The sequence below is a fragment of the Schistocerca americana genome, chromosome X (genome assembly GCF_021461395.2).
Source record: "Schistocerca americana isolate TAMUIC-IGC-003095 chromosome X, iqSchAmer2.1, whole genome shotgun sequence".
Taxonomy (NCBI): domain Eukaryota; kingdom Metazoa; phylum Arthropoda; class Insecta; order Orthoptera; family Acrididae; genus Schistocerca; species Schistocerca americana.
The window spans coordinates 18771400-18798243 of record NC_060130.1 but is presented as its reverse complement, the minus strand read 5'-3'; positions in this window follow the sequence as shown (position 1 = coordinate 18798243).

Below are 26844 nucleotides of genomic sequence, written 5' to 3'. Positions count from 1 at the left end.
CGGTGTTTCATCGTCAATAAGAAGAAGTCAGAGGGATACAGTAAACCTGAAGTGAAGTATCGGAATCTATAACTAGTGCCACAGGAGTGCCTCAAAACATAGTCAGTAAGAAAAGTCAGACTTCTTTTACTTAAGTCGGCATTGTGCCTTTTGTATTTAATTCCGATGCAATTTCTGTGTTTCATCGTCAATAAGAACGTCCAAGGGATTCAGTAAACCTGGAGTGAAGCATCGGAATCTATAACTAGTGTCACAGGAATGGTTCAAGCCATAGACAGTAAGAAGAGTCAGTCTTCTTGTACTTAATTCTGCATTGTGCATTGTGTATTTAATTCCGATGCAATTTCTGTGTTTCATCGTCAATAAGAAGGTCCAAGGGATACAGTAAACCTGAAGTGAAGCATCGGTATCTATAACTAGTGTCACAGAAATGGTTCAAAAAGTAGTCAGTAAGAAGAGTCACTCTTCTTGTACTTAAGTCGGCATTGTGAATTTTGTATATAATTCCGATGCAATTTCTGTGTTTCATCGTCAATAAGAAGGACCAAGGGATACAGTAAACCTGGAGTGAAGCATCGGAATCTATAACTAGTGTCACAGGGATGGTTCAAAAATTAGACAGTAAGAAGAGTTAGTCCTCTTGTACTTAAGTCGGCATTGTGCCTTTTGTATTTAGTTCCGATGCAATTTCTGTGTTTCATCGTCAATTAGAAGGTCCAAGGGAAACGGTAAACCTGGAGTGATGCATCGGAGTCTATAACTAGTGTCACAGGAATGGTTCAGACACAGTCAGTAAAAAAAGTCAGACATCTTATACTTAAGTCGGCAGTGTGCCTTTTGTATTTAATTCCGATGCAATTTCTGTGTTTCATCGTCAATAAGAAGGACCAAGGGATACAGTAAACCTGATGTGAAGCATCGGAATCATTGACTAGTGTCACAGGAATGGTTTAAAACATAGTCAGTAAAAATAGTCAGTCATCTTGTACTTACGTCAGTATTGTGCCTTTTGTATTTAATTCCGATGCAATTTTTGTGATTCATCGTCTATAAGCAGGTCCAAGGGATACAGTAAACCTGAAGTGAAGCATCGGAATCTATAACTAGTGTCACTGAAATGGTTCAAAACATAGACAGTAAAATGAGTCAGTCTTCTTGTACATAAGTCGGCATTGTGCCTTTTGTATTTAATTCCGATGCAATTTCTGTGTTTCATCGTCAATAAGAAGGTCCAAGGTATACAGTAAACCTGAAGTGAAGCATCGGAATCTATAACTAGTGTCACAGGAATGGTTCAAAGAATAGACGGTAGCAAGAATCACTCTTCTTGAACTTAAGTCGGCATTGTGCCTTTTGTATTTAATTTCGATGCAATTTCTGTGTTTCATCGACAATAAGAACGTCCAAGGGATACAGTAAACTTGGAGTGAAGCATCGGAATCTATAACTAGTGTCACAGGGACGGTTCAAAACATAGGCAGTAAGATGAGAAAGTATTCTTGTACCTAAGTCGGCATTGTGCCTTTTGTATTTAATTCCGATGCAATTTCTGTGTTTCATCGTCAATAAGAAGGTCCTAGGGATACAGTAAACCTGGAGTGAAGCATCGGAGTCTATAACTAGTGTCACAGGAATGGTTCAAAACATAGTCAGTAAGAAGAGTCAGTCTTCTTGTACTGTATTCATTATTGCGCCTTTTGTATTTAATTCCGATGCAATTTCTGTGTTTCATCGTCAATAAGAAGGTCAGAGGGATACTGTAAGCCTGAAGTGAAGCATCGGACACTATTAATGTCATAGGAATGGTTCAAAACATAGTCAGTAAGAAGAGTCAGACTTCTTGTACTTAAGACGGCATTGTGCCTTTTGTATTTAATTCCGATGCAATTACTGTGTTTCATCGTCAATAAGAAGGTTTAAGGGATACATTATACATGGAGTGAAGCATCGGAATCTATAACTACAGTCACAGGGACGGTTCAAAACATAGACTGTAAGAAGAGTCAGTCTTTTTGTACTTAATCCTGCATTGTGCCTTTTGTATTCAATTCCGATGCAATTTCTGTGTTTCATTGTCAATAAGAAGGTCCAAGGGATACAGTAAACCTGAAGTGAAGCATGGGTATCTATAACTAGTGTCACAGGAATGGTTCAAAAAATAGTCAGTAAGAAGAGTGAGTCTTCATGTACTTAAATCGGCATTGTGCATTTTGTATTTAATTCCGATGCAATTTCTGTGTTTCATCGTCAATAAGAAGGACCAAGGGATACAGTTAACCTGGAGTGAAGCATCGGAATCTATAACTAGTGTCACAGGAATTGTTCAAAACATAGTCAGTAAGAAGAGTCAGTCTTCCTGTACTTAAGTCGGCATTGTGCCTTTTGTATTTAATTCCGATGCAATTTCTGTGTTTCATCGTCAATAAGAAGGTCCACGGGATACAGTAAACCTGGTGTGAAGCATCGGAATCTATAACTAGTGTCACAGGGTTGGTTCAAAGTATACAGAGTAAGATGAGTCAGTACTCTTGTACTTAAGTCGGCATTGTGCCTCTTCTATTTATTTCCGATGCAATTTCTGTGTTTCAACTTCAATAAGAAGGTCCAAGGGATACAGTAAACCTGAAGTGAAGCATCGGAATCTATAACTAGTGTCACAGGGACGGTTGAAAACATAGACAGTAAGATGAGTCAGTATTCTTCTACTTAAGTCGGCAATGTGCTTTTTGTATTTAATTTCGATGCAATTTCTGTGTTTCATCGTCACCAGGAAGGTCAGAGGGATACAGTAATCCTGAAGTTACGCTTCGGAATCTATAACTAGTTTCACAGGAATGGTTCAAAACATAGACAGTAAGAAGAGTCAGTCTTCTTGAACTTAAGTCGGCATTGTGCCTTTTCTATTTAATTCCGATGCTGTGTTTCATCGTCAATAAGAAGGTCCAACGGATACAGTAGACCAGAATTGAAGCATCGGAATCTATAACTAGTGTCACAGGAATGGTTCAAAACATAGACAGTAAGAAGAGTCAGTCTTCTTGTACTTATGTCGGCATTGTGCCTTTTGTATTTAATTCCTGTGCAATTTCTGTGTTTCATCGTCAATAAGAAGATCAGAGGGATACAGTAAACCTGTAGTGAAGCATCGGAGTCTATAACTAGTGTCACAGGAATGGTTCAAAACATAGGCAGTAAGAAGATTCAGTCTTCTTGTACTTTAGTCGGCATTGTGCCTTTTGTATTTAATTCCGATGCAATTTCTTGTTTCATCGTCAAAAAGAAGGTCCAAGGGATACAGTAAACCTGTAGTGAAGCATCGGAATCTATAACTAGTGTCACAGGAATGGTTAAAAGCATAAACAGTAAGAAGAGTCAGTCTTCTTGTACATATGTCGGCATTGTGCCTTTTCTATTTAGTTCCGATGCAAAATCTGTATTTCATCGTCAAAAAGAAGGTCCAAGGGATACACTAAACCTGAAGTGAAGCATCGGAATCTATAACTAGTGGCACAGGAATGGTTCAAAACATAATCAGTAAGAAGCGTCAGTCTACTTGTACTTAAGTCGGTATTGTGCCCTTTCAGTTTAATGCTGATGCAATTTCTGTGTTTCATCGTCAATAGGAAGGTCCAAGGGATACTGTAAACCTGAAGTGAAGTATCGGAATCCATAACTAGTGTCACAGGAATGGTTCAAAGCATACACAGTAGGAAGAGTCAGCCTTCTAGTACTTAAGTCGGCATTGTGCATATTCTATTTAATTCCGATGCAATTTCTGTGTTTCATCGTCAATAAGACGGACAGAGGGATACAGTAAACCTGAAGTGAAGCATCGGTATTTATAACTATTGTCACAGGAATGGTTCAAAACATAGACAGTAGGAAGAGTCAGTCTTCTTGTACTTAAGTCGGCATTGTGCCTTTTGTATTAAATTCCGATGCAATTTCTGTGTTTCATCGTCAATAAGAAGGTCAGAGGGATACATTAAACCTGGAGTGAAACATCGGAATCTATAACTACAGTCACAGGGACGGTTCAAAGCATAGACTGTAAGAAGAGTCAGTCTACGTGTACTTAATAGGCATTGTGCCTTTTGTATTTAATTCCGATGCAATTTCGGTGTTTCATCGTCAATAAGAAGAAGTCAGAGGGATACAGTAAACCTGAAGTGAAGCATCGGAATCTATAACTAGTGTCACAGGAATGGTTCAAAACATAGACAGTAGCAAGAGTCACTCTTCTTTTACTTAAGTCGGCATTGTGCCTATTGTATTTAATTCCGATGCAATTTCTGTGATTCATCGTCAATAAGAAGGTCCAAGGGACACAGTAAAATTGGAGTGAAGCATCGGAATCTATAACTAGTGTCACAGGAATGGTTCAAAACATAGACAGTAGGAAGAGTCAGTCTTCTTGTACTTAAGTCGGCATTGTGCCTTTTGTATTAAATTCCGGTGCAATTTCTGTGTTTCATCGTCAATAAGAAGGTCAGAGGGACACAGTAAACCTGAAGTGAAGTATCGGAATCTATAACTAGTGTCAGAGGAATGGTTCAAAACATAGTCAGTAAGAAGAGTCTGTCATCTTGTACTTATGTCGGTATTGTGCCCTTTGTATTTATTCCGATGCAAATTCTGTGTTTCATCGTCAATAGGAAGGTCAGAGGGATACTGTAAGCCTTAAGTGAAGCATCGGAATCTATTAGTGTCACAGGAATGGTTCAAAACATAGTCAGTAAGAAAAGTCAGTCTTCTTGTACTTAAGTCGGCATTGTGCCTTTTGTATTTATTTCCGATGCAATTTCTGTGTTTCATCGTCAATAAGAAGGTCCAAGGGATACATTAAACCTGGAGTGAAACATCGGAATCTATAACTACAGTCACAGGGACGGTTCAAAGCATAGACTGTAAGAACAGTCAGTCTACGTGTACTTAATAGGCATTGTGCCTTTTGTATTTAATTCCGATGCAATATCGGTGTTTCATCGTCAATAAGAAGAAGTGAGAGGGATACAGTAAACCTGAAGTGAAGTATCGGAATCTATAACTAGTGCCACAGGAGTGCCTCAAAACATAGTCAGTAAGAAAAGTCAGACTTCTTTTACTTAAGTCGGCATTGTGACTTTTGTATTTAATTCCGATGCAATTTCTGTGTTTCATCGTCAATAAGAACGTCCAAGGGATTCAGTAAACCTGGAGTGAAGCATCGGAATCTATAACTAGTGTCACAGGGACGGTTGAAAACATAGACAGTAAGATGAGACAGTATTCTTCTACTTAAGTCGGCAATGTGCTTTTTGTATTTAATTTCGATGCAATTTCTGTGTTTCATCGTCACCAGGAAGGTCAGAGGGATACAGTAATCCTGAAGTTACGCTTCGGAATCTATAACTAGTTTCACAGGAATGGTTCAAAACATAGACAGTAAGAAGAGTCAGTCTTCTTGAACTTAAGTCGGCATTGTGCCTTTTCTATTTAATTCCGATGCTGTGTTTCATCGTCAATAAGAAGGTCCAACGGATACAGTAGACCAGAATTGAAGCATCGGAATCTATAACTAGTGTCACAGGAATGGTTCAAAACATAGACAGTAAGAAGAGTCAGTCTTCTTGTACTTATGTCGGCATTGTGACTTTTGTATTTAATTCCTGTGCAATTTCTGTGTTTCATCGTCAATAAGAAGATCAGAGGGATACAGTAAACCTGTAGTGAAGCATCGGAGTCTATAACTAGTGTCACAGGAATGGTTCAAAACATAGGCAGTAAGAAGATTCAGTCTTCTTGTACTTTAGTCGGCATTGTGCCTTTTGTATTTAATTCCGATGCAATTTCTTGTTTCATCGTCAAAAAGAAGGTCCAAGGGATACAGTAAACCTGTAGTGAAGCATCGGAATCTATAACTAGTGTCACAGGAATGGTTAAAAGCATAAACAGTAAGAAGAGTCAGTCTTCTTGTACATATGTCGGCATTGTGCCTTTTCTATTTAGTTCCGATGCAAAATCTGTATTTCATCGTCAAAAAGAAGGTCCAAGGGATACACTAAACCTGAAGTGAAGCATCGGAATCCATAACTAGTGGCACAGGAATGGTTCAAAACATAATCAGTAAGAAGCGTCAGTCTACTTGTACTTAAGTCGGTATTGTGCCCTTTCAGTTTAATGCTGATGCAATTTCTGTGTTTCATCGTCAATAGGAAGGTCCAAGGGATACTGTAAACCTGAAGTGAAGTATCGGAATCCATAACTAGTGTCACAGGAATGGTTCAAAGCATACACAGTAGGAAGAGTCAGCCTTCTAGTACTTAAGTCGGCATTGTGCATATTCTATTTAATTCCGATGCAATTTCTGTGTTTCATCGTCAATAAGACGGACAGAGGGATACAGTAAACCTGAAGTGAAGCATCGGTATTTATAACTATTGTCACAGGAATGGTTCAAAACATAGTCAGTAAGAAGAGTCAGTCTTCTTGTACTTAAGTCGGCATTGTGCCTTTTGTATTTAATTCCGATGCAATTTCTGTGTTACATCGTCAATAAGAAGGAAAAAGGGATACAGCAAAACCTGGAGTGAAGCATCTGAATCTATAACTAGTGTCACAGGGATGGTTGAAAACATAGACAGTAATAAGAGTCAGTCTTCTTGTACTTAAGTCGTCATTGTGAATTTTGTATTAAGTTCCGATGCAATTTCTGTGTTTCATCGTCAATAAGAAGGTCCAAGGGATAGAGTTAACCTGGAGTGATGCATCGGAGTCTATAACTAGTGTCACAGGAATGGTTCAAACATAGACAGTAAGAAGAGTCAGTCTTCTTGTTCTTAATTCGGCGTTGTGCCTTTTCTATTTGATTCCGATGCAATTTCAGTGTTTCATCGTCAATAAGAAAGTCAGAGCGATACAGTAAACCTGAAGTGAAGTATCGGAATCTATAACTAGTGTCACAGGAATGGTTCAAAACATAGTCAGTAAGATGAGTCAGTATTCTTGTACTTATGTCGGCATTGTGCCTTTTCTATTTAATTCAGATGCAATTTCTGTGTTTCATCGTCAATAAGAAGGTCCAAGGGATACAGTAAACCTGAAGTGAAGCATCGGAATCTGTAACTAGTGTCACAGGATTGGTTCAAATCATAGTCAGTAAGAAGAGTCAGTCTTCTTGTACTTAAGTCATCATTGTGCATTTGCTATTTAATTCCGATGCAATTTGTGTGTTTCATCGTCAATAAGAAGGTCCAAGGGATACAGTAAACCTGGAGTGAAGCATCGGAATCTATAACTAGTGTCACAGGAATGGTTCAAAGCATAGACAGTAAGAAAAGTCAGACTTCTTTTACTTAAGTCGGCATTGTGCCTTTTGTATTTACTTCCGATGCAATTTCTGTGTTTCATCGTCAATAATAAGGTCCAAGGGATACAGTAAACCTGGAGTGAAGCATCGGAATCTATAACTAGTGTCACAGGGACGGTACAAAACATAGACAGTAAGATGAGTCAGGATTCTTGTACATATGTCGGCAATGGGCTTTTTGTATTTGATTCCCATGCAATTTCTGTGTTTCATTGTCACTAAGAAGGTCAGAGGGATACAGTAATCTGGAACTTAAGCATCGGAATCTATAACTAGTGTCACAGGAATGGTTCAAAACATAGTCAGTAAGAAGAGTCAGTCTTCTTGTAATTATGTCTGCATTGTGCCTATTGTATTTAAGTCCGATGCAATTTCTGTGTTTCATCGTCAATAAGTAGGTCCAAGGGATACAGTAAACCTGAAGTGAAGCATCGGAATCTATAACTAGTGTCACAGGAATGGTTCAAACCATACACAGTAAGAAGAGTCAGTCTTCTAGTACTTAAGTCGGCATTGCGCATTTCTATTTAATTGCGATGCAATTTCTGTGTTTCATCGTCAATAAGACGGTCAGAGGGATACAGTAAACCTGAAGAGAAGCATCGGAATCTAGAACTAGTGTCACAGAAATGGTTCAAAACATACACAGTTGGAAGAGTCAGTCATCTTAAACTTAAGTCGGCATAGTGCCTTTTGAATTTAATTCCGATGCAATTTCTGTGTTTCATCGTCAATTAGAGGGTCCAAGGGATACAGTAAACCTGAAATGATGCATCGGAAACTATAACTAGTGTCACAGGAATGGTTCAAAACATAGACAGTGGGAAAAGTCAGTCTACATGTACTTATGTCGGCATTGTGCCTTTTGTATTTAATTCCGATGCAATTTCTGTGTTTCATCGTCAATAAGAAGGTCAGAGGGATACAGTAAACCTGATGTGAAGCATCGGAATCTATAACTAGTGTCACAGAAATGGTTCAAAACATAGTCAGTAAGAAGAGTCAGTCTTCTTGTACTTAAGTCGGCATTGTGCCTTTTGTATTTAATTCCGATGCAATTTCTGTGTTTCATCGTGAATAAGAATTTCCAAGGGATACAGTAGTCCTGAAGTTAAGGATCGGAATCTATGACTAGTGTCACAGGAATGGTTCAAAACATAGTCAGTAAGAAGAGTAAGTCTTCTTGTACTGATGTCGGTATTGTGCCTTTTGTATTTAATTCCGATGCAATTTCTGTGTTTCATCGTCAATAAGAAGGTCCAAGGGATACAGCAAACCTGAAGTGAAGCATCGGAATCTATAACTAGTGTCACAGGAATGGTTCAAAAAATAGGCAGTAGCAAGAGTCACTCTTCCTGTACTTAAGTCGGCATTGTGCCTATTGTATTTAATTCCGATGCAATTTTTTTGTTTCATCGTCAATAAGAAGGTCCAAGGGACACAGTAAACCTGGTGTGAAGCATCGGAATCTATAACTAAAGTCACAGGGACGGTTCAAAACATAGACAGTAAGATGAGTCAGTGTTCTTGTACTTAAGTCAGCATTGTGCTTTTTGTATTTAATTGCGAAGCAATTTTTGTGTTTCATCGTCAATAAGAAGGTCAGAGGGATACTGTAAGCCTGAAGTAAAGCATCGGAATCAATTAGTGTCCCAGGAATGGTTTAAAACATAGTCAGTAAGAAGAGTCAGTGTTCTTGTACTTAAGGCGGCATTGTGCCTTTTGTATTTAATTCCGATGCAATTTCTGTGTTTCATCGTCAATAAGAAGGTCCAAGGGATAAAGTAAACCTGGAGTGAAGCATCGGAATCTATAACTAGTGTCACAGGAATGGTTCAAAACATAGACAGTAAGAAATGTCAGACTTCTTTTACTTAAGTAGGCATTGTGCCTTTTGTATTTAATTCCGATGCAATTTCTGTGTTCCATCGTCAATAAGAAGGTCCAAGGGATACAGTAAACCTGGAGTGAAGCATCGGAATCGATAACTAGTGTCACAGGGACGGTTCAAAACATAGACAGTAAGATGAGTCAGTATTCTTGTACTTAAGTCGGCAATGTGCTTTTTGTATTTGATTCCGATGGAATTTCTGTGTTTCATCGTCACTAAGAAGGTGAGAGGGATACAGTAAACCTGATGTGAAGCATCGGAATCTATAACTAGTGTCACAGGAATGGTTCAAAACATAGTCAGTAAGAAGAGACAGTGTTCTTGTACTTAAGTCGGCATTGTGCCTTTTGTATTTAATTCCGATGCAATTTCTGTGTTTCATCGTCAATAAGACGGTCCAAGGGATACAGTAAACCTGGAGTGAAGCATCGGAATCTGTAACTAGTGTCACAGGGACGGTTCAAAACATAGACAGTAAGATGAGTCAGTATTCTTGTACTTAAGTCGGCAATGTGCATTTTGTGTTTGATTCCGATGCAATTTCTGTGTTTCATCGTCACTAAGAAGGTCAGAGAGATACAGTAATCCGGAACTTAAGCATCGGAATCTATAACTAGTGTCACAGGAATGGTTCAAAGCATAGTCTGTAAGAAGAGTCAATCTTCTTGTAGTTAAGTCGGCATTGTGCCTTTTGTATTTAAGTCCGATGCAATCTCTGTGTTTCATCGTCAATAAGTAGGTCAAAGGGATACAGTAAACCTGAAGTGAAGCATCGGAATCTATAACTAGTGTCATAGGAATGGTTCAAAACATACACAGTAGGAAGAGTCAGTCTTCTAGTACTTAAGTCGGCATTGCGAGTTTCTATTTAATTGCGATGCAATTTCTGTGTTTCATTGTCAATAAGAAGGTCAGAGGGATACAGTAAACCTGATGTGAAGCATCGGAATCTATATCTAGTGTCACAGGAATGGTTCAAAACATAGTCAGTAAGAAGAGTCAGTTTTCTTGTACTTAAGTCGGCATTGTGCCTTTTGTATTTAATTCCGATGCAATTTCTGTGTTTCATCGTCAATAAGAAGGTCCAAGGGATACAGTAATCCTGAAGTTAAGCATCGGAATCTATGACTAGTGTCACAGGAATGGTTCAAAACATAGTCGGTAAGAAGAGTAAGTCTTCTTGTACTTATGTCGGTATTGTGCCTTTTGTGTTTAATTCCGACGCAATTTTTGTGTTTCATCCTCAATAAGAAGGTCCAAGGGATACAGTAAACCTGAAGTGAAGCATCGGAATCTATAACTAGTCTCAGAGGAATGGTTCAAGACATAGACAGTAGCAAGAGTCACTCTTCTTGTACGTAAGTCGGCATTGTGCCTATTGTATTTAATTCCGATGCAATTTTTGTGTTTCATCGTCAATAAGAAGGTCCAAGGGACACAGTAAACCTGGTGGGAAGCATCGGATTCTATAACTACAGTCACAGGGACGGTTCAAAACATAGACAGTAAGATGAGTCAGTATTCTTGTACTTAAGTCATCATTGTGCTTTTTGTATTTAATTCCGAAGCAATTTCTGTGTTTCATCGTCAATAAGAAGGTCAGAGGGATACTGTAAGCCTGAGTGAAGCATCGGAATCAATTAATGTCCCAGGAATGGTTTAAAACATAGTCAGTGAGAAGAGTCAGTCTTCTTGTACTTAAGGCGGCATTGTGCCTTTTGTATTTAATTCCGATGCAATTTCTGTGTTTCATCGTCAATAAGAAGGTCCAAGGGATACATTAAACCTGGAGTGAAGCATCGGAATCTATAACTAGTGTCACAGGAATGGTTCAAAACACAGTCAGTAAGAAGAGTCCATCTTCTTGTACTTAAGTCGGCATTGTGCCTTTTGTATTTAATTCCGATGCATTTTCTGTGTTTCATCGTCAATAAGAAGGTCCAAGGGATACAGTAAACGTAGAGTGCAGCATCGGAATCTATAACTAGTGTCACAGGGACGGTTCAAAACATAGACAGAAAGATGAGTCAGTATTCTTGTACTTATGTCGGCATTGTGTCTTTTCTATTTAATTCAGATGCAATTTCTGTGTTTCATCGTCAATAAGAAGGTATAAGGGATACAGTAAACCTGAAGTGAAGCATCGGAGTCTATAACTAGTGTCACAGGAATGGTTCAAACATAGACAGCAAAAAGAGTCAGTCTTCTTGTACTTAATTCGGCGTTGTGCCTTTTGTATTTAATTCCGATGCAATATCAGTGTTTCATCGTCAATAAGAAGGTCCAAGGGATACAGTAAACCTGGAGTGAAGTATTGGAATCTATAACTAGTGTCACAGGAATGGTACAAAGCATAGTCAGTAAGAAGAGTCAGTCTTCTTGTACTTAAGTCGGCATTGTGCCTTTTGTATTTAATTCCGATGCAATTTCTTTGTTTCATCGTCAATAAGAAAGTCAAAATGATACAGTATACCTGCAGTGCAGCATCGGAATCTATAACTAGTGTCACAGGGACGGTTATAAACGTAGACAGTAAGATCAGTCAGTATTCTTGTACTTATGTCGGCATTGTGCCTTTTCTATTTTATTCAGATGCAATTTCTGTGTTTCATCGTCAATAAGAAGGTCCAAGGGATACAGTAAACCTGTAGTGATGCATCGGAATCTATAACCAGTGTCACAGGAATGGTTTAAAATATAGACAGTAAGAAAAGTCAGACTTCTTTACTTAAGTCGGCAATGTGCTTTTTGTATTTGATTCCGATGCAATTTCTGTGTTTCATCGTCACTAAGAAGGTCAGAGGGATACAGTAAACCTGATATGAAGCATCGGAATCTATAACTAGTGTCACAGGACTGGTTCAAAGCATAGTCAGTAAGAAGAGTCAGTGTTCTTGTACTTAAGTCGGCATTGTGCCTTTTGTATTTAATTCCGAAGCAATTTCTGTGTTTCATCGTCAATAAGAAGGTCCAAGGGATACAGTAAACCTGGAGTGAAGCATCGGAATCTGTAACTAGTGTCACAGGGACGGTTCTAAACATAGACAGTAAGATGAGTCAGTATTCTTGTACTTAAGTCGGCAATGTGCTTTTTGTATTTGATTCCGATGCAATTTCTGTGTTTTATCGTCACTACGAAGGTCAGAGGGATACAGTAATCCGGAACTTAAGCATCGGAATCTATAACTAGTGTCACAGGAATGGTTCAAAACATAGTCAGTAAGAGGAGTCAGTCTTCTTGTACTTAAGACGGCAATGTGCCTTTTGTATTTAATTCCGATGCAATTTCTGTGTTTCATCGCCAATAAGAAGGTCAGAGGGATACAGTGAACCTGATGTGAAGCATCGGAATCTATAACTAGTGTCACAGGAATGGTTCAAAAAATAGACAGTAGCAAGAGTCACTATTCTTGTACTTAAGTCGGCATTGTGCCTATTGTATTTAATTCCGATGCAATTTTTTTGTTTCATCGTCAATAACAAGGTCCAAGGGACACAGTAAACCTGGTGTGAAGCATCGGAATCTATAACTACAGTCACAGGGACGGTTCAAAACATAGACAGCAACATGAGTCAGTATTCTTGTACTTAAGTCAGCATTGTGCTTTTTGTATTTAATTGCGAAGCAATTTCTGTGTTTCATCGTCAATAAGAAGGTCAGAGGGATACTGTAAGCCTGAAGTGAAGCATCGGAATCAATTAGTGTCCCAGGAATGGTTTAAAACATAGTCAGTAAGAAGAGTCAGTCTTCTTGTACTTAAGGCGGCATTGTGCCTTTTGTATTTAATTCCGATGCAATTTCTGTGTTTCATCGTCAATAAGAAGGTCCAAGGGATACAGTAAACCTGGAGTGCAGCATGGGAATCTATAACTAGTGTTACAGGGACAGTTCAAAACATAGACAGTAAGAAGAGTCAGTATTCTTGTACTTATGTCGGCATTGTGCCTTTACTATTTAGTTCAGATGCAATTTCTGTGTTTCATCGTCAATAAGAAGATCCAAGGGTACAGTAAACCTGGAGTGAAACATCGGAATCTATAACTAGTGTCACAGGAATGGTTCAAAACATAGACAGTAAGAAATGTCAGACTTCTTTTACTTAAGTAGGCATTGTGCCTTTTGTATTTAATTCCGATGCAATTTCTGTGTTCCATCGTCAATAAGAAGGTCCAAGGGATACAGTGAACCTGGAGTGAAGCATCGGAATCTATAACTAGTGTCACAGGGACGGTTCAGAACATAGACAGTAAGATGAGTCAGTATTCTTGTACTTAAGTCGGCAATGTGCTTTTTGTATTTGATTCCGATGCAATTTCTGTGTTTCATCGTCACTAAGAAGGTGAGAGGGATACAGTAAACCTGATGTGAAGCATCGGAATCTATAACTAGTGTCACAGGAATGGTTCAAAACATAGTCAGTAAGAGGAGACAGTGTTCTTGTACTTAAGTGGGCATTGTGCCTTTTGTATTTAATTCCGATGCAATTTCTGTGTTTCATCGTCAATAAGAAGGTCCAAGGGATACAGCAAACCTGGAGTGAAGCATCGGAATCTGTAACTAGTGTCACAGGGACGGTTCAAAACATAGACAGTAAGATGAGTCAGTATTCTTGTACTTAAGTCTGCAATGTGCATTTTGTGTTTGATTCCGATGCAATTTCTGTGTTTCATCGTCACTAAGAAGGTCAGAGAGATACAGTAATCCGGAACTTAAGCATCGGAATCTATAACTAGTGTCACAGGAATGGTTCAAAGCATAGTCAGTAAGAAGAGTCAATCTTCTTGTAGTTAAGTCGGCACTGTGCCTTTTGTATTTAAGTCCGATGCAATCTCTGTGTTTCATCGTCAATAAGTAGGTCAAAGGGATACAGTAAACCTGAAGCATCGGAATCTATAACTAGTGTCACAGGAATGGTTCAAAACATTCACAGTAGGAAGAGTCAGTCTTCTAGTACTTAAGTCGGCATTGCGCGTATCTATTTAATTGCGATTCAATTTCTGTGTTTCATTGTCAATAAGAAGGTCAGAGGGATACAGTAAACCTGATGTGAAGCATCGGAATCTATATCTAGTGTCACAGGAATGGTTCAAAACATAGTCAGTAAGAAGAGTCAGTCTTCTTGTACTTAAGTCGGCATTGTGCCTTTTGTATTTAATTCGGATGCAATTTCTGTGTTTCATCGTCAATAAGAAGGTCCAAGGGATACAGTAATCCTGAAGTTAAGCATCGGAATCTATGACTAGTGTCACAGGAATGGTTCAAAACATAGTCGGTAAGAAGAGTAAGTCTTCTTGTACTTAAGTCGGCATTGTGCCTATTGTATTTAATTCCGATGCAATTTTTGTGTTTCATCGTCAATAAGAAGGTCCAAGGGACACAGTAAATCTGGTGTGAAGCATCGGATTCTATAACTACAGTCACAGGGACGGTTCAAAACATAGACAGTAAGATGAGTCAGTATTCTTGTACTTGAGTCGGCATTGTGCTTTTTGTATTTAATTCCGAAGCAATTTCTGTGTTTCATCGTCAATAAGAAGGTATAAGGGATACAGTAAACCTGAAGTGAAGCATCGGAGTCTATAACTAGTGTCACAGGAATGGTTCAAACATAGACAGTAAAAACAGTCAGTCTTCTTGTACTTAATTCGGCGTTGTGCCTTTTGTTTTTAATTCCGATGCAATTTCTTTATTTCATCATCAATAAGAAAGTCAAAGGGATACAGTAAACCTGGAGTGCAGCATCGGAATCTATAAATAGTGTCACAGGGACGGTTCAAAACATAGACAGTAAGATCAGTCAGTATTCTTGTACTTATGTCGGCATTGTGCCTTTTCTATTTTATTCAGATGCAATTTCTGTGTTTCATCGTCAATAAGAAGGTCCAAGGGATACAGTAAACCTGAAGTGAAGCATCGGAATCTATAACTAGTGTCACAGGATTGGTTCAAATCATAGTCAGTAAGAAGAGTCAGTCTTCTTGTACTTAAGTCATCATTGTGCATTTTCTATTTAATTCCGATGCAATTTATGTGTTTCATCGTCAATAAGAAGGTCCAAGGGATACAGTAAACCTGGAGTGAAGCATCGGAATCTGTAACAAGTGTCACTGGGACGGTTCAAAACATAGACAGTAAGATGAGTCAGTATTCTTGTACTTATGTCGGCAATGTGCTTTTTGTATTTGATTCCGATGCAATTTCTGTGTTTCATCGTCACTAAGAAGTTCAGAGGGATACAGTAATCCGGAACTTAAGCATCGGAATCTATAACTAGTGTCACAGGAATGGTTCAAAACATAGTCAGTAAGAAGAGTCAGTCTTCTTGTACTTAAGACGGCAATGTGCCTTTTGTATTTAATTCCGTTGCAATTTCTGTTTTTCATCGACAATAAGAAGGTCCAAGGGATACTGTAGACCTGAATTGAAGCATCGAAATCCATAACAAGTGTCACAGGAATGGTTCTAAAACATAGACAGTAAGAAGAGTCTGTCTTCTTGTACTTAAGTCGGTATGGTGCCTTTTGTATTTAATTCCGATGCAATATCTGTGTTTCATCGTCAATACGAAGGTGTAAGGGATACAGTAAACCTGAGGTGAAGCATCGGAATCTATGGCTAATGTCACAAGAATGGTTCAAAACATAGTAAGTAATAAGAGTCAGTCTTCTTGTACTTAAGTCGGCAATGTGCCTTTGGAAATTTAATTTCGATGCAATTTCTGTGTTTAATCGTCAATAAGAAGGTCCAAGGGATACAGTAATCCTGAAGTTAAGCATCGTCATCTATGACTAGTGTCACAGGAATGGTTCAAAACATAGTCAGTAAGAATAGTCAGTCTTCTTGTATTTATGTCGGTACTGTGCCTTTTGTATTTAATTCCGATGCAATTTCTGTGTTTCATCGTCAGTAAGAAGGTCCAAGGGATACAGTAAACCTGAAGTGAAGCATCGGAATCTATAACTAGTGTCACAAGAATGGATCAAAACATAGACAGTAGCAAGAGTCACTCTTCTTGTACTTAAGTCGGCATTGTGCCTATTGCATTTAATTCCGATGCAATTTCTGTGTTTCATCGTCAATTAGAAGGTCCAAGGAACACAGTAAACCTGGTGTGAAGCATTGGAATCTATAACTACAGTGACAGGGACGGTTCAAAACATAGACAGTAAGATGAGTCAGTATTCTTGTATTTAACTCGGCTTTGTGCTTTTTGTATTTAATTCCGATGCAATTTCTGTATTTCATCGTCAATAAGAAGGTCAGAGGGATACTGTAAGCCTGAAGTGAGGCATCGGAATCAATTAGTGTCCCAGGAATGGTTTAAAACATAGTCGGTAAGAAGAGTCAGTCTTCTTGTACTTATGTCGAAATAGTGCCTTTTGTATTTAATTCCGATGCAATTTCTGTGTTTCATCGTCAATAAGAAGGTCAGAGGGATACAGTAAACCTGTAGTGAAGCATCGGAGTCTATAACTAGTGTCACAGGAATGGTTCAAAACATAGGCAGTAAGAAGGGTCAGTCTTCTTGTTCTTAAATCGGCATTGTGCCTTTTGTATTTAATTCCACGCAAGTTCTGTGTTTCATCGTCAATAAGAAGGTCCAAGGGACACAGTAAACCTGGAGTGAGGCATCGGAATCTATAACTAGTGTCACAGGAATGGTTCAAAACGTAGACAGTAGGAAGAGTCAGTCTTCTTGTACTTATGTCGTCATTGGGCCTTTTGTATTTAATTCCGATGCAATTTCTGTGTTTCATCGTTAATAAGAAGGTCGGAGGGATACAGTAAACCTGTAGTGAAACATCGGAGTGTATAACTAGTGTCACAGGAATGGTTTAAAACATAGGCAGTAAGAAGAGTCAGTCTTCATGTACTTAAGTCGGCATTGTGCCTTTTGTATTTAATTCCGATGCAATTTCTGTGATTCTTCGTCAATAAGAAGGTCAGAGGGATACAGTAAACCTGAAGTGAAGCATCGGAATCTATAACTAGTGTCACAGGAATGGTTCAAAACATAGTCAGTAAGAAGAGTCAGTCTTCTTGGTCTTCTTGTACTTAAGTCGGCATTATGCCTTCTGTATTTAATTCCGATGCAATATCTGTGTTTCATCGTCAATAAGAAGGTCCAAGGGATACAGTAAACCTGGAGTGAAGCATCGGAGTCTATAACTAGTGTCACAGGAATGGTTCAAAACATAGACAGTAAGTAGAGTCAGTCCTCTTGTACTTAATTCGGCATTGCGCCTTTTGTATTTAATTCCGATGCAATTTCTGTGTTTCATCGTCAATAAGAAGGTCAGAGGGATACTGCAAGCCCGAAGTGAAGCATCGGAATCAATTAGTGTCACTGGAATGGTTTGAAACATAGTCAGTAAGAAGAGTCAGTCTTCTTGTACTTAAGTCGGCATTGTGCCTTTTGTATTTAATTCCGATGCAATTTCTGTGTTTCGTCGTCAATAAGAAGGTCCAAGGGATACATTAAACCTGGAGTGAAGCATCGGAATCTATAACTACAGTCACAGGGACGGTTCAATACATAGACAGTAAGATGAGTCAGTATTCTTGTACTTAAGTCGCCATTGTGCTTTTTGTATTTAGTTCCGATGCAATTTCTGTGTTTCATCGTCACTATGAAGGTCAGAGGGATAAAGTAATCCTGAAGTTAAGCATCGGAATCTATAACTAGTGGCACAGGAATGGTTCAAAGCACAGTCAGTAAGAAGAGTCAGTCTTCTTGTAGTTAAGTCGGCTTTGTGATTTTTGTATTTAATTCCGATGCAATTTCTGTGTTTCATCGTCAATAAGGAGGTCAGAGGATACAGTAAACCTGAAGTGAAGCATCGGAATCTATAACTAGAGTCACAGGAATGGTTCAACCATAGACAGTAAGAAGAGTCAGTCTTATTGTACTTAAGTCGGCATTGTGCCTCTTGTATTTAATTCCGATGCTATTTCTGTGTTTCATCGGCAATAAGAAGGTTAAGGGATACAGTAAACCTGAAGTGAAGCATCGGAATCTATAACTAGTGTCACAGGAATGGTTCAAAACATAGACTAGAACAAGAGTCACTCTTCTTGTACTTAAGTCGGCATTGTGCCTATTGTATATAATTCCAATGCAATTTCTGTGTTTCATCGTCAATAAGATGGTCCAAGGGACACAGTAAACCTGGAGTGAAGCATCGGAATCTATAACTAGTGTCACAGGAATTTTTCAAAACATAGACAGTAGGAAGAGTCAGTCTTCTTGTACTTAATTCGCGCATTGTGCCTTTTGTATTTAATTCCGATGCAATTTCTGTGTTTCATCGTCAATAAGAAGGTCAGAGAGATACAATAAACCTGGAGTGAAGCATCGGAGTCCATAACTAGTGTCACAGGAATGGTTCAAAACATAGGCAGTAAGAAGAGTCAGTCTTCTTGTACTTAATTCGGCATTGTGCCCTTTGTATTTAATTCCATGCAATTTCTGTGATTCTTCGTAAATAAGAAGGTCAGAGGGATACAGTAAACCTGAGGTGAAGCATCGTAATCTTTAGTGTCTCAGGAATGGTTCAAAACATAGTCAGTAAGAAGAGTCAGTCTTCTTGTAGTTAAGTCGGCATTGTGCCTTTGGTATATAATTCCGAAGCAATATCTGTGTTTCATCGTCATTAAGAAGGTCCAAGGGATACAGTAAACCTGAAATGAACCATCGGAATCTATAACTAGTGCCACAGGAATGGTTCAAAACATAGACAGTAGGAAAAGTCAGTCTACATGTACTTATGAAGGCATTGTGCCTTTTGTATTTCATTCCGATGCAATTTATGTGTTGCATCGTCAATAAGAAGGTCCAAGGGACACAGTAATCCTGAAGTTAAGCATCGGAATCTATGACTAGTGTCACAGGAATGGTTCAAAACATAGACAGTAGCAAGAGTCAGTCTTCTTGTACTTAAGTCTACATTGTGCCTATTGTATTTAATTCCGATGCAATTTCTGTGTGTCATCGTCAATAAGAAGGTCCAAGGGATACTGTGAACCTGGAGTGAAGCATCGGAATCTATAACTAGTGTCACAGGGACGGTTCAAAACATAGACAGTAAGATGAGTCAGTATTCTTGTACTTAAGTCGGCATTGTGCTTTTTCTATTTAATTCCGCTGCTATATCTGTGTTTCATCGTCAATAAGAAGGTCCAAGGGATACAGTAAACCTGAAGTGAAGCATCGGAATCTATAACTAGTCTCACAGGAATGGTTCAAAACATAGACAGTAAGAAGGGTCAGACTTCTTTTACTTAAGTCGGCATTGTGCCTTTTGTATTTAATTCCGATGCGATTTCTGTGTTTCATCGTCAATAAGAAGGTCCAAGGGATATAGTAAATCTGGAGTGAAGCATCGGAGCCTATAACTAGTGTCACAGGAATGGTTCAAACGTAGACAGTAAAAAGAGTCAGTCTTCTTGTACTTAATTCGGCATTGTGCCTTTTGTATTTAATTCTGATGCAATTTCTGTGTTTCATCGTCAATAAGAAGGTCAGAGGGATACAGTAAACCTGAAGTGAATTATCGGAATCTATAACTAGTGTCACAGGAATGGTTTCAAAGCATAGTCAGTAAGAGGACTCAGTCTTCTTGTACATAAGTCGGCATTGTGCCTTTTGCATTTAATTCCGATGCATTTTCTATGTTTCATCGTCAATAAGGAGGTCCAAGGGATACATTAAACCTGGAGTGAAGCATCGGAATCTATAACTAGCGTCAAAGGGACGGTTCAAAACATAGACAGTAAGATGTGTCAGTATTCTTGTACTTAAGTCGGCATTGTGCTTTTTGTATTTAATTCCGATGCAATTTCTGTGTTTCATCGTCACTAACAAGGTCAGAAGGATACAGTAATCCTGAAGTTAAGCATCGGAATCTATAACTAGTGTCACAGGAATGGTTCAAAGCATAGTCAGTAAGAAGAGTCGGTCTTCCTGTAGTTAAGTTGGCATTGTGCCTACTGTATTTAATTCCGATGCAATTTCTGTGTTTCATCGTCAATAAGAAGGTCGAAGGGATACTGTACACCTGAAGTGATGCATCGGAATCTATAACTAGTGTCACAGGAATGGTTCAAAACATAGACAGTAGGAAGAGTCAGTCTTCTAGTACTTAAGTCGGCATTGTGCCTTTTCTATTTAATTCCGATGCTATTTCTGTGTTTCATCGTCAATAAGAGGGTCAGAGGGATACAGTAATCCTGAAGTGAAGCATCGGAATCTATAACTAGTGACACAGTAATTTTTCAAAACATAGACAGTTGGAAGAGTCAGTCTTCTTGTACTTAAGTCGGCATTGTGCCTTTTGTATTTAATTCCGATGCAATTTCTGTGTTTCATCGTCAATAAGAAGGACCAAGGGATACAGTAAACCTGAAATGAACCATCGGAATCTATAACTAGTGTCACAGGAATGGTTCAAAACATAGACAGTAGAAAATATCAGTCTGCATGTACTTAAGTCGGCATTGTGCCTTTTGTATTTACCTCCGATGCAATTTCTGTGTTTCATCGTCAATAAGAAGGTCAGAGGGATGCAGTAAACCTGATGTGAAGCATCGGATTCTATAACTAGTGTCACAGGAATGGTTCAAAACATAGACATTAAGAAGAGTCAGTCTCCTTGTACTTAAGTTGGTATTGTGCCTTTTGTATTTAATTCCGATGCAATTTCTGTGTTTAATCGTCACTAAGAAGGTCCAAGGGATACAGTAATCCTGAAGTTAAGCATCGTCATCTATGACTAGTGTCACAGGAATGGTTCAAAACATAGTCAGTAAGAAGAGTCAGTCTTCTTGTACTTATGTCGGTACTGTGCCTTTTGTATTTAATTCCGATGCAATTTCTGTGTTTCGTCGTCAATAAGAAGGTCCAAGGGATACATTAAACCTGGAGTGAAGCATCGGAATCTATAACTACAGTCACAGGGACGGTTCAATACATAGACAGTAAGATGAGTCAGTATTCTTGTACTTAAGTCGCCATTGTGCTTTTTGTATTTAGTTCCGATGCAATCTCTGTGTTTCATCGTCACTATGAAGGTCAGAGGGATAAAGTAATCCTGAAGTTAAGCATCGGAATCTATAACTAGTGGCACAGGAATGGTTCAAAGCACAGTCAGTAAGAAGAGTCAGTCTTCTTGTAGTTAAGTCGGCGTTGTGATTTTTGTATTTAATTCCGATGCAATCTCTGTGTTTCATCGTCAATAAGGAGGTCAGAGGATACAGTAAACCTGAAGTGAAGCATCGGAATCTATAACTAGAGTCACAGGAATGGTTCAACCATAGACAGTAAGAAAAGTCAGTCTTATTGTACTTAAGTCGGCATTGTGCCTCTTGTATTTAATTCCGATGCTATTTCTGTGTTTCATCGTCAATAAGAAGGTTAAGGGATACAGTAAACCTGAAGTGAAGCATCGGAATCTATAACTAGTGTCACAGGAATGGTTCAAAACGTAGACTAGAACAAGAGTCACTCTTCTTGTACTTAAGTCGGCATTGTGCCTATTGTATATAATTCCAATGCAATTTCTGTGTTTCATCGTCAATAAGATGGTCCAAGGGACACAGTAAACCTGGAGTGAAGCATCGGAATCTATAACTAGTGTCACAGGAATTTTTCAAAACATAGACAGTAGGAAGAGTCAGTCTTCTTGTACTTAATTCGCGCATTGTGCCTTTTGTATTTAATTCCGATGCAATTTCTGTGTTTCATCGTCAATAAGAAGGTCAGAGAGATACAGTAAACCTGGAGTGAAGCATCGGAGTCCATAACTAGTGTCACAGGAATGGTTCAAAACATAGGCAGTAAGAAGAGTCAGTCTTCTTGTACTTAATTCGGCATTGTGCCCTTTGTATTTAATTCCATGCAATTTCTGTGATTCTTCGTAAATAAGAAGGTCAGAGGGATACAGTAAACCTGAGGTGAAGCATCGTAATCTTTAGTGTCTCAGGAATGGTTCAAAACATAGTCAGTTATAAGAGTCAGCCTTCTTGTAGTTAAGTCGGCATTGTGCCTTTTGTATATAATTCCGATGCAATTTCTTGTTTCTTCGTCCATAAGAAGGTCAGAGAGATACAGTAAACCTGGAGTGAAGCATCGAGGTCTATAACTAGTGTCACAGGAATGGTTCAAAGCATAGTCAGTAAGAAGAGTCAGTCTTCTTGTAGTTAAGTCGGCATTGTGCCTTTTGTATATAATTCCGAGGCAATATCTGTGTTTCATCGTCATTAAGAAGGTCCAAGGGATACAGTAAACCTGAAATGAACCATCGGAATCTATAACTAGTGCCACAGGAATGGTTCAATACATAGACAGTAGGAAAAGTCAGTCTACATGTACTTATGAAGGCATTGTGCCTTTTGTATTTCATTCCGATGCAATTTATGTGTTGCATCGTCAATAAGAAGGTCCAAGGGACACAGTAATCCTGAAGTTAAGCATCGGAATCTATGACTAGTGTCACAGGAATGGTTCAAAACATAGTCAGTAAGAAGAGTCAGTCTTCTTGTACTTATGTCGGTATTGTGCCTTTTGTATTTAATTCCGATGCAATTTCTGTGTTTCATCGTCAACAAGAACGTCCATGCGATACAGAAAACCTTAAGTGAAGAATCGGAATCTAAAACTAGTCTCACAGGAATGGTTCAAAACATAGACAGTAGCAAGAGTCAGTCTTCTTGTACTTAAGTCTACATTGTGCCTATTGTATTTAATTCCGATGCAATTTCTGTGTGTCATCGTCAATAAGAAGGTCCAAGGGATACTGTGAACCTGGAGTGAAGCATCGGAATCTATAACTAGTGTCACAGGGACGGTTCAAAACATAGACAGTAAGATGAGTCAGTATTCTTGTACTTAAGTCGGCATTGTGCTTTTTCTATTTAATTCCGCTGCTATATCTGTGTTTCATCGTCAATAAGAAGGTCCAAGGGATACAGTAAACCTGAAGTGAAGCATCGGAATCTATAACTAGTCTCACAGGAATGGTTCAAAACATAGACAGTAAGAAGGGTCAGACTTCTTTTACTTAAGTCGGCATTGTGCCTTTTGTATTTAATTCCGATGCAATTTCTGTGTTTCATCGTCAATAAGAAGGTCCAAGGGATATAGTAAATCTGGAGTGAAGCATCGGAGCCTATAACTAGTGTCACAGGAATGGTTCTAACATAGACAGTAAAAAGAGTCAGTCTTCTTGTACTTAATTCGGCATTGTGCCTTTTGTATTTAATTCTGATGCAATTTCTGTGTTTCATCGTCAATAAGATGGTCAGAGGGATACAGTGAACCTGAAGTGAATTATCGGAATCTATAACTAGAGTCACAGGAATGGTTTCAAAGCATAGTCAGTAAGAGGAGTCAGTCTTCTTGTACATAAGTCGGCATTGTGCCTTTTGTATTTAATTCCGATGCAATTTCTATGTTTCATCGTCAATAAGGAGGTCCAAGGGATACATTAAACCTGGAGTGAAGCATCGGAATCTATAACTAGCGTCTAAGGGACGGTTCAAAACATAGACAGTAAGATGTGTCAGTATTCTTGTACTTAAGTCGGCATTGTGCTTTTTGTATTTAATTCCGATGCAATTTCTGTGTTTCATCGTCACTAACAAGGTCAGAAGGATACAGTAATCCTGAAGTTAAGCATCGGAATCTGTAACTAGTGTCACAGGAATGGTTCAAAGCATAGTCAGTAAGAAGTGTCGGTCTTCCTGTAGTTAAGTTGGCATTGTGCCTACTGTATTTAATTCCGATGCAATTTCTGTGTTTCATCGTCAATAAGAAGGTCGAAGGGATACTGTACACCTGAAGTGATGCATCGGAATCTATAACTAGTGTCACAGGAATGGTTCAAAACATAGACAGTAGGAACAGTCAGTCTTCTAGTACTTAAGTCGGCATTGTGCCTTTTCTATTTAATTCCGATGCTATTTCTGTGTTTCATCGTCAATAAGAGGGTCAGAGGGATACAGTAATCCTGAAGTGAAGCATCGGAATCTATAACTAGTGACACAGTAATTTTTCAAAACATAGACAGTTGGAAGAGTCAGTCTTCTTGTACTTAAGTCGGCATTGTGCCTTTTGTATTTAATTCCGATGCAATTTCTGTGTTTCATCGTCAATAAGAAGGACCAAGGGATACAGTAAACCTGAAATGAACCATCGGAATCTATAACTAGTGTCACAGGAATGGTTCAAAACATAGACAGTAGAAAATATCAGTCTGCATGTACTTAAGTCGGCATTGTGCCTTTTGTATTTAACTCCGATGCAATTTCTGTGTTTCATCGTCAATAAGAAGGTCAGAGGGATGCAGTAAACCTGATGTGAAGCATCGGATTCTATAACTAGTGTCACAGGAATGGTTCAAAACATAGACATTAAGAAGAGTCAGTCTCCTTGTACTTAAGTTGGTATTGTGCCTTTTGTATTTAATTCCGATGCAATTTCTGTGTTTCATCGTCAATAAGAAGGTCCAAAGGATACAGTAAACCTGAAGTGAAGCATCGGAATCTATGACTAGTGTCTTAGGAATGGTTCAAACTTAGACAGTAGGAAGAGTGAGTCTTCTTGTACTTAAGTCGGCATTGTGCCAATTGTATTTAATTCCGATGCAATTTCTGTGTTTCATCGTCAATAAGAAGGTCCAAGGGATACAGCAAACCTGAAGTGAAGCATCGGAAAATATAACTAGTGTCACAGGAATGGTTCAAATCGTAGTCAGTAAGACGAGTCAGTCTTCATGTACTTAAGTCATCATTGTGCCTTTTCGATTTAATTCTGATGCAATTTCTGTGTTTCATCGTCAATAAGAAGGTCAGAGGGATACAGTAAACCTGAAATGAACCATCGGAATCTATAACTAGTGTCACAGGAATGGTTCAAAACATAGAGAGTTGGAAGTTTCAGTCTTCTTGCACTAAAGTCGGCATTGTGCCTTTTGTATTTCATTCCGATGCAATTTCTGTGTTTCATCGTCCATAAGAAGGTCCGACGGATACAGTAAACCTCAAGTAAGCATCGGAATAAAAAACTAGTGTCACAGGAATGGTTCAAAACACAGACAGTAGAAAAAGTCAGTCTACATGTACTTAAGTCGGCATTGTGCCTTTTGTATCTGATTCCGATGCAATTTCTGTGTTTCACCGTCAATAAGAAGGTCAGAGGGATACAGTAAACCTGAATTAAAGCATCGGAATCTATAACAAGTGTCACAGGAATGGTTCAAAACATAGACAGTAAGAAGAGTCAGTCTTCTTGTACTTAAGTCTACATTGTGCCTTTTGTATTTAATTCCGATGCAATTTCTGTGTTTCATCGACAATAAGAAGGTCGAAGGGATACAGTAAACCTGGAGTGAAGCATCGGAATCTATAACTAGTGTCACAGGGATGGTTCAAAACATAGACAGTAAGAAGAGTCAGTCTTCTTGTACTTAAGTCGGCGTGTGCCTTTTGTATTTAATTCCGATGCAATTTCTGTGTTTCATCGTCTATAAGACGATCAGAGGGATACAGTAAACCTGAAGTGAAGCATCGGAATCTATGACTAGTGTCACATGAATGGTTCAAAACATAGACAGTAGGAAGAGTTAGTCTTCTTGTACTTAAGTCGGCATTGTGCCTTTTGTATTTAATTCCGATGCAATTTCTGTGTTTCATCGTCAATAAGAAGGTCCAAGGGATACAGTAGACCTGAATTGAAGCATCGGAATCTATAACTAGAGTCACAGGAATGGTTCAAAACGTAGACAGTAAGAAGAGTCAGTCTTCTAGTACTTAAGTCGGCATTGTGCCTTTTGAATTTAATTCCGATGCAATATCTGTGTTTCATCGTCAATAAGAAGGTCCCAGGGATACAGTAAACCTGGAGTGAAGCACCGGAATCTATAACTAGTGTCACAGGAATGGTTCATAACATAGACTGTCAGAAGAGTCAGTCTTCTTGTACTTTAGAAGGCATTGTGCCTTTTGTATTTATTTCTGATGCAATTTCTGTGTTTCATCGTCAATAAGAAGGTCAGAGGGATACAGTAAACCTGAAGTGAAGCATCGGAATCTATAACTAGTGTCACAGGAATGGATCAAAACACAGACAGTAAGAGGAGTCAGACTTCTTTTACTTAATTCGGCATTGTGCCTTTTGTATTAAATTCCGATGCAATTTCTGTGTTTCATCGTCAATAAGAAGGTCCAAAGGATACAGTAAACCTGGAGTGAAGCATCGGAGTCCATAACTAGTGTCACAGGAATGGTTCAAACATAGACAGTAGGAGAAGTCAGTCTACATGTACTTAAGTCGGCATTGTGCCTTTTGCATTTGATTCCGATGCAATTTCTGTGTTTCATCGTCAATAAGAAGGACCAAGGGATACAGTAAACCTGCAGTGAAGCATCGGAATCTATAACTAGTGTCACAGGGATGGTTCAAAACATAGTCAGTATGAAGAGAGAGTCTTCTTGTACATAAGTCATCATTGTGCCTTTTCTATTTAGTTCTGATGCAATTTCTGTGTTTCATCAGCAATAAGAAGGTCCAAGGGATACAGTAAACCTGGAGTGAAGCATCCGAATCTG